The 8886-nt window shown below is 39.3% G+C and overlaps 1 protein-coding gene across 5 annotated transcripts in view; it reads right to left on the bottom strand.

Annotated features, from left to right (window-relative positions):
• APP (amyloid beta precursor protein) overlaps positions 1-8886 on the bottom strand; it is a 494720-nt gene that overhangs the window by 307530 nt on the left and 178304 nt on the right. The window lies entirely within an intron of this gene.

The following is an 8886-nucleotide window of genomic DNA, read 5'->3' as shown; positions in this document are numbered from 1 at the left end:
AAATTTTACATTTGCAATATGGGTGGGTTCATGTGACGAGGGCTAATTTAATACCACACCAGTAGGGTTTTGGCCCATGTTCAGACTCATGAAGTATATTTTGTACTATGCTGTTGCGCAGCTGAAAATAGATAAAATTTACAAAAGAAAAATAGATATTGCCAGGATTCAGAAGCATTCAGTTGGTTGCACAGGCTGACAGTGTATGCATGAGAACTTATTCCCACCCCTCAGATATCCTACTGTTTGAGAGAGTTGAGTTTAATTACATATTAAAACTTACATCCATTTAGAATCACATCCACTCATGTGCTTGCACATGGTACCTGGCACCTTATGATGCCAACCTTTTCATCAATCATAGAACAAACAACTGGAAAGGACTTTGAGAGGTTAACTGGTTCACTTCTCTGTCCCCAGTCTAGATCAAATTACCTCTTGGGATTTGAGCTCTAGCACCACCAAAATGCAGAAAAAAACAACAATATTATTTATGACTTCATCTGGGAAAGCATAGAAAGATGGTGCAACCTCTTTTTTTTAGACTATGCCTTGTACATAGAAAACTTGGGACATTGAGCTGCCATACCTCTGACAATGTCTCCCAGCCCTAAGAAGAGAACAGAGTCTATAGATTTAAAAAACTGATGCATAAAGATGACGCCAATGCTACACAGACTAGGCAAGCATAATAAATGCGTCTGGCCTTCAAATTCATGGATCTTTGAAGGGCATCCACAACATTCTGACATGGCAATAACATCATAACGTGCAGATAGGCAGACAGACAAAACCACCACACATACCTCAGAGCCTTATGTGCCCTCATCACCCCCGAGAAGGTATTAACATGGCGAGTGTGCTGGTTTTTTTGCTGGGGTTTTTTTTTGCAAACTTACATGCAGTAAAACAAAAACAAATAAAAAAGTTATGAGTGTGCACTGAGCTCTCCCCATTGCTGAATCAAACGGAACACAACACCTCCAGCTTAGTACTGCTCGCACTCAGGTTTTATCGTTTTATAAAAGTGATTTTTTTAAAGCAAGTGTTTCATAAAACCCTTGCTTTTCTCTAGGCAGTGCACTCTGTCAGGCAAATTGAGTGAGATTTCTTACCTTCTCAGACCACTAACATTTCTACATGAGTCCATGTTACAGCATGTGACTTTGTCAAATCTACCCATTCGACTATTCCTCATCATACCTGACCAAAGTCAACTGCTTCCCCTCAATGTTCTCTCTCTTTCTCCAAAACACATACATGTACTCTTTCCTACAAAAGTAAATGTAGGTAAAACCAAGACTAGTAAAAATGTTTATTCATGGGACACTATACACGTTCCATACATGTGATTCACTACTTATATCATCCTCGGGATTCATTTCCTCCATGTCACTTCATAGTTGTTCCTAGAGGGACAAATGACAAAGGCAGACCTTGATGTAAAGGGATAATCTGCCTCATCCTCCTGCTACCTGAACAGGTTTAAACCCCCACAAAGATCAAACTGCCTTGCAAACTAGTCGGTTCCTTATCAACAGTTACAACACTAATGATGTATCCCATAGCCCTCTGCCTCACATTTTCTACTCGTCATGTTAAACTTCATGCTGTAGTCCTCTAAAATCCTACAATTCTGCCATCGCAGTGAAAAGATTCAATAAGAAGTTGACCAAGAGAAAAGGGATAGAAGAGATTAATCTGATCCTCTGGCAGAAATGTAGGGATTGCCACACTGACAAAAGCTAAGCAAATACCAGCAACCCCTAATGAAAACACAAAATATTCTCTATTTCTAACTCAAATACATAAATATCCTCTGTGAACAGTAATACCATCTCCTTTGTCCAGCTCTCCTGTCCTTCAGAGTACCATTACAATACAATATTAGTCTTCTATTTACCACCATGTTACATGTAAAAAAAGTAAGTAAAAAAGTCAGCTGGTATTAGTTCTCTATTGTCATGAATTCTCTCATTTCAGTGGGGCAGAGCAGCAGTGCAGACTTGAGGGGACTGATAAAGGAAGGGAAAACTTGGAACTATTGATTTATTAGTGGTTCATTTAGGCTGCCTACAGACATTCAGGCAGGTTAGAGGGAGATAAGACCGAGTTAAAAATAGCCACCCGATCCAAGGTAAGTCAGGATGAGGGAGAGGGCTAGCAAGTGGGGCTGGGGAGTCAGAGGTCCAGGAGGATTTTGTGGGATTAGGGTGGCTCACTGGGTCTACCAGAAGGTGGGAGAGCTGGAGGGGAAAGGGGCTATTTTTAGGCCCCCAACTACCCCCTCTCCCCCAGAGAAAGTCAAGCAGCACCCCCACCTGGAATAAACCTACTCCACATCCTGCCCTCTCCTCCCTCTACCCTGACTTACAGCATCAGTGAACCCTGACAAAAGCCAGCACTGGGAGTGGCTTGTGGGCTGGGGGTACAGGCTGGCTGTTACATAAGTGGGGGGAAGAGATGTCTGTCTGGGGGTGGGGTAAGAGTGGGAAGGGCCTAAAATAGCCTGGTTCCAGGGAGGGGATAGTAAAAGTGCAGCCCTGGGGCCAGGACCAGTGGCTGAGCTTTCCCAGCGCTGGGGCTGCACTGGACACCATACAGAAGTTCTGCTAGATCAGTCTTACTGGACTTGACCTTAGTCAGACTACCTCAGATGAACACCTAAGTTAGATCAAGTCAGCCATTTTTAGATCCATCTAACTGTCCTGAACTTTTGTAGAGTTCGCACATAGATCTACTTCACTAGTGTAAGGTCCATACCTGGGTGAAATAATTAGATTGGATGGCCATTTTTAGCACAATCTAACCTCCCCAGATGTCTGTACACAGCCTGTGTGTGCAACATGGCAGAAGTGGGGAATGAGAAGTGGGAGTGGAGAGAGGGTAAGGAGCTGGAAAAAGTGGATAGGAGGAACATGCACAGGCTGACCTGGATGCAGAAAAATTAAGCATTAAAGACAAGAAAGAAACAAAGAGATTAACTGGGGATCAAAACTAGATTGTCTGTTAATCATTCATGACTAGAATAAATTGAAATGAGGCAAACATAATGAAAGAAGTCAATGATGCAGGGTACAGCAACAGGGGAGTGCAAACCTCAGCCAGATGGGGCAATAACAAACATTTTTAAAGTATTGTGTTAGAGATTATCTGGAAGGGATGGAGTGGTAATATGGATATCTGGTAAGGCAGGAAAAAGTTGCCACAATTCAATCTGAAGGAAGTTATGAAATGATGTTCTTGAGACAAACAGAAGGTGAGTGAAAGGCAATATGAATAAAGATTAAATTCACCTTCACAGAAATAATTCCCAAGGTTAAATGCAAAGAAGAGCTGGCCAATCTGGAAAACAACAGAGATCATTTTGAGAATCAGATCCGATTTTATTAAAGTTTTGGCTGCCCTATTTTTGCAGTCAAATAGCTAACGTGGCTTTAGCTTTCCAAGCCAAGTTGAAAGCTAGTGCAGATGCAAATTCATGTTTGCAAACATGTCAGCAAAAGAATCTCTTTTGCATTGCAAAGAGCAGAGTATGTATTTTAACACAACTGTCTCTGATCCTAGTTCTAGCTAACTGGTTACTTGCCATATATGCTCCTGGTAGCCTATAATTACATATACACAGAATTATCTTAAAGGAAAAAATGCCAACTACAGACACAAATCTGTCTCCATCTAGCCTGAGTTCCAAGTTTGTCTTCTTTGTTAGAGCAGACTAATTCCCCTAGAGTTCATTAATGTACACAGAAACATGTTGTGACTTTAATATATTTAATATACTGCAAGTAAATATACATAATTCCTCTATGGGGTGTTGGAATTACTAGCAAGGCAAAGGTTCAATATGCTGTGCAAGGAACCTTTTTTATAATAAATCATTTTATTAAGCCCCCTGCATAAAGTTATACTACCTTGAAAAATAAAATCCAGTACCCCCAGTGACATTTGATATACTTGCACTTACCATACAGGCATATGCTGGAATCTCGATAACTTAACACTACAAAAAAATTAATTTGTGAAAACATACTACATGGCCAACAACAAAAGGACTACAATTCGAAGATGTCTGATTCTAGGTCTTTTGTTTGTTTAACTTAATTTTGGTTCTGCTGGGTCCCAAGTATTCTGAAACGCACTTAATTATATGACTATAAAAGACAAGAGGTACAGATGAGAAACAATTAAGACAGCTTCAAATATGGAATTCCCCAGCTTTCAAGCACTTGATTTTGGAAGATAAAAAACCACAACTTTCTTTTAACATGTTTTTGCCGTGTAAAAATCAGTTTTCTAGAAATGAAATTTCAACTCCTTCAAGTCAAATTTTGTTTACTGCTTAGGACATCCTCCAAAAGCTCTAAGCTTATGTGGAACAATTACAGCTGACACCTAAGCATTCCTCTGCCAAGACCTAAGTTTAAACATGGTCTCCTATAAGAATTTAAGGCATCCATTGTTCAAAATGGAAACACTTATCTCTTCTTCTGTACATGGACAAAGGAACTTCTTTATCCAAAACTTGTATTAGCTTCAGCCCAACAAAACCTTATGAAACATACATACACACATTTTGGTTAGTCTATAAGGTACAAATATACCCAGCCTTCTACCAACCTCAGGTGCATGTACACACCACAGGTTTTAATCCTCATTAAATTAAATAGGCTTATAAAATTTAAACTTGTTTACTTTGGAGCATCTTATCTCTGTTTACACGCAGTAGGTTTTCAAACTAATTAAGCCACGTCCCTGGCCAATGTGGCAGGAGAGTGGGATGGTCCAGGGCTGCCCTGCTGGCCTGGGGCCCTCCCACTCACCCCAGGCCTGTGTCCTGCCACACAGATCTGGAAACAGGAAAAAAAACATTAAAAAAAGCCACACAACAAAAAAAAGTAGAAGCAATTCGAAAGCAAAAGCAATTCAAAAGGGTGAATTGTGCATTGCCATGTGGTGGACATCACCACCTGGTGGACAAAGAGATTCATTACACATCTGAGTTCCTCTGTGTTTGCACACAAGGAATCCATGGGCATGATGCTTTAATTCCCAGAAAGCCAAACTAAACTACATCCAAGGAATTTTAGTTTAATGCACAAGAAAGACTTTTAAAGCTTCAGAAATTCCTACTCGTGCAAGCAGACACACAGTTGCAGCACATAAAAGGGCAAAAATCGTAGCGCGCACATGAACCCCTCAAAGGCAAAGCTCTGTTTTCAATAACCAGATTCTCTCCACTATAAAGATCATTAGCTCTTTAGAAAGGCCAAGAGTCTACAACCCTGGTTTCTTCTCCAGCAAATTTTAAGGTCCCTGCAGTCTGCTTTTTACACAGCAATATACTAAATTCCTGCACTGATCCTATGTATTGCAAGAATACAAAGGAATATTAAAACAACAAGATGGAGGCAACTGAAAAAAGATAAATTTATATTAGTTTTGAAAGAATAAATGCACTGGTAAACTGCATCTCTCCCAATATCAATTAGGATTCCTTTGGTATGATAAGGTAACAAACAACAACACCAGTTCTAAGAGATCTCCTGCTTTAGACCCTGGATGAGGTACCATTACATGCACAGCTATCACTGAATCATTCTGGTGCCCATTCCTGCCTCAACAAGAAAATAAATATATTCCAAAGAAAATGGCAATTTCACTCCTTAGTTCAGCTACCCTGTGCTGTGTCAACTTCTGGAGTTTGTGAGTCACCATAGCAGGACTCTCTCTACTGGCCTTTTGCAAGGCAACTTTACACCAGTAAAAATACTTTCCAAGTGTGGCTGGTGTTTTATAATGAAGATGAAATGTCACAATCTTCTGGCTTGGTTCTCAAAACTATGACATGCTTCATTATGTTTTATCTTCCCTTCATGGGTATTTTATCAGCCATTTATGACCAAGACGACCAAAGAGATTATGTACATTTTAGATACATAAAACCAGCAATCTGACCAAGTATTAATTTTAGGGAACATTCACACTACATTTGCCCATTATTTGACTGTCCTAATGACAGCATGCCTGGAAAATCTTAGTTCTTAATGAACTATACCTCATATTTCAAAATGAACACATCAGCCAAATGAGTCAGTTTCACAAACTTCATCTGCACTTTTCTGACAAATACATGAACAGATGTGGGTATGACTCTGCTGGAGTTATGTTTGTGAGTAGATCACAGCGTAACATCTCTAAGTGGTAGCACACAATCTGTGAAATTCCTTTAGGAAAAAAAAATGTACTTGGTATCTCTATTCAGCTGTTCATCAAGTGATGAAACTTGGAAATGACCTACTTTATGTCAAAGTTCTCCTCAGGGCCTTGTGTGAGCTGCCACAAAGTAACAGGCCTGGAAACTCATTTTTTAATAATCTAATTAATTTATGCATTCTTGAGTTTACTACGGAACTTGCTGAAGGGTAATTTACTAATCTAAGAACCTAGATTCAGTTTTATGCCTATCCCAAGAGAAAAATGCAGCTGTGATTTCTCTTTTTATGAAATACACTTCAGGGCCTAACAAAAATGTAAAGCACTAATTCAGCATCATAGTCAAACTTTGAAACGGTGATTGTGCTCCTCATCATTCAAAATGCACTAGCAGCATGCACTGAACATGGCCTAGTCTTATACCTCAAGAAATATGACAGGATCTGGGAAATGTGCCACCAAAGGAGTATCTTTTACACTGTATAATCTTGTTATTAATGCTTTTATAAAGTTAGGCACAAGGGACAAAGCTACAGAAAGCATATCTGTGGCTAAAATTCAAACTGGTACCAGCTTGTTTTGTTCAGTGCTTTTCATAACGCTTGCAGATCTGGGCTCAACATCTCTCCAGTCTTACTATAGCTCTATTCATGGAAGTCCTATCTACTCAAGTGCAGCAAGTACAACCTGAATTTGAAGGTGCCATTGGAGCTGAGGGTTATTCACAGTGTCCTTCATTTCTCCTGAAATTTTGAAAAGGGCACTATTTAGGATTATGATTATCTGCAATTGAAATGTTTCCAGAATAGCCCCAGATGTAGGCACACTTATTCCAGAACATAAATACTCCTACTTGACCTGGACCACTGAAACGCATTAAAACAAAGGTGTGTTAGGATTTAATGTGTGATGGCATTACACGTGCACGGCAGAAAAGCAATCGTGGGATTGGGCATCAGATCCCATCACACCATACTGCAGGTGCAGGGGGAGCCTGAGAGCCCCATCAGCTGATAGAGCTCCAGGCCACAGGAGAAAACAGAGAGGCCCTGAGGCCGAGAGCTCCAAACAGTGACAGTGCACCCTCAGGGCTGGAAGCTCTGTCAGTGTTTGAAGCTCCCAGTTGTAGAGGCACACCATGTGTTCCCACAGGTCAGAGCCTTGCCACTGTTTAGAGCTCCCAGCCACAGGGAGAGCTTACTGTGCTTCCCCCAACTGGAACCCTTGATCAGCTGACCAGTGCTCCCAGCCTCCAGAGCAAATGGTAGTGTACTCCAGAAGTTAGGCCACTCACCATGCATTCAATTAAATGTGTGATAGGAACCAACAACAAAAGCTATTACATATATTTTCTCACTTATTCTTGGTTTTAAGCACACCATTAATTGAATATATGTGGCTACATCACTTAATGATGTCTTAAGTGTAACATGTCAGGGGCCGTAGTCAATTTTGAAAGTTGATGAAGCTGAACAGGCATTCTTATTCCGGTATGAACATTTCTGTGTGTTATTCAGAAACAGCTGCACCCTGCCTTAATCTAAATTAAATGTCAAGTGCAGTAAAGCCTTTAGTAATGTAGAGTATTACAAGGAGCTATCCAAAGAACACCTCTCCCTTATGAGATGCTGAGAAAATTTTGTTGATCTGTGTCACATTTCAGTCAGTGACCTTGTAACCCATTAAAAAAATAGTTTCAATATTCAAAGGAAAAAAACGACCTTTTTCAGAAAAGCGAAAACATTTTAATGACAACATTTTGATTTCCTGTAACAGTCCTTTTTTTTAAATAATAATTTGGCACATTGTACAAGAAAAAGAAAACCAGCCCATTGGTTCTTCTATTCTCTGATTATAGCTCTCTATTTTTATGTTTTTGTTTTGCCATTGTCTTGCATGGGCACATGGGTCAGAGTCTTAGAAAATTATAAAAAGTTTATGACTACCAGCTATTCTTAGCTGAAAATAACTGAAAATTTTTTAGTTTCAAAATAAAAATCTGTGCTCAAAATGTTTTCAATTGTGATTTTTTTAAAAAGAAATCTGAAAAGGGTTATCTGGATCTACATAAGACAGAAAAATGATTGTGATCTAAATAAGACATAAAAATCCCTTCCTCTATCCAAATTTGCTCAGATTTCAACTGAAATACATTTCTACAATGGCCCATTTTTTATCTCTACTCAAGACTCAGTAATTACAATATAAGTAATTTCTTTATGAAGAAATCTTGACATCTAGCCAAATAAGTGAAAAAACAAGCAAATACATCAAACTCAACTATACATCCTTGATAACTACACATTTCACAATTATACAAGCAAAGTCTGAGATATCAAGAATAAGGTCTTTGGCTCCATGCACTGGAGAGGATATAAGGAAAAATGGCTTTTCCTTACTACTCACAGAGCACATCATTAACTTTTTCTTTACACTAAACTGCTTCTCATGCTACTGACATTTTTAAAAACATTTGAAAAGCAGAGGTAGAAGTTAAATGTTCAATGTAATATTTAGTATTTGCCATTAACTTTTTCAAATATCACACCTCATTAAAATGTTAATGCTCCTTACTAGCTTAAAAAGGCCAGCCATGAGAGACTGAGGCCTTTGGGAGCATAGTGGTGAATATTTTTAAGTCTGCAATTATCTGGCCTCTGCTCAAAAAGC

Source organism: Gavialis gangeticus, unplaced genomic scaffold, assembly GCF_001723915.1.
Source record: "Gavialis gangeticus isolate Ggan-Ray unplaced genomic scaffold, GavGan_comp1, whole genome shotgun sequence".
Classification (NCBI taxonomy): Eukaryota; Metazoa; Chordata; order Crocodylia; family Gavialidae; genus Gavialis; species Gavialis gangeticus.
This window is presented reverse-complemented; position numbering and strand designations above follow the sequence as displayed.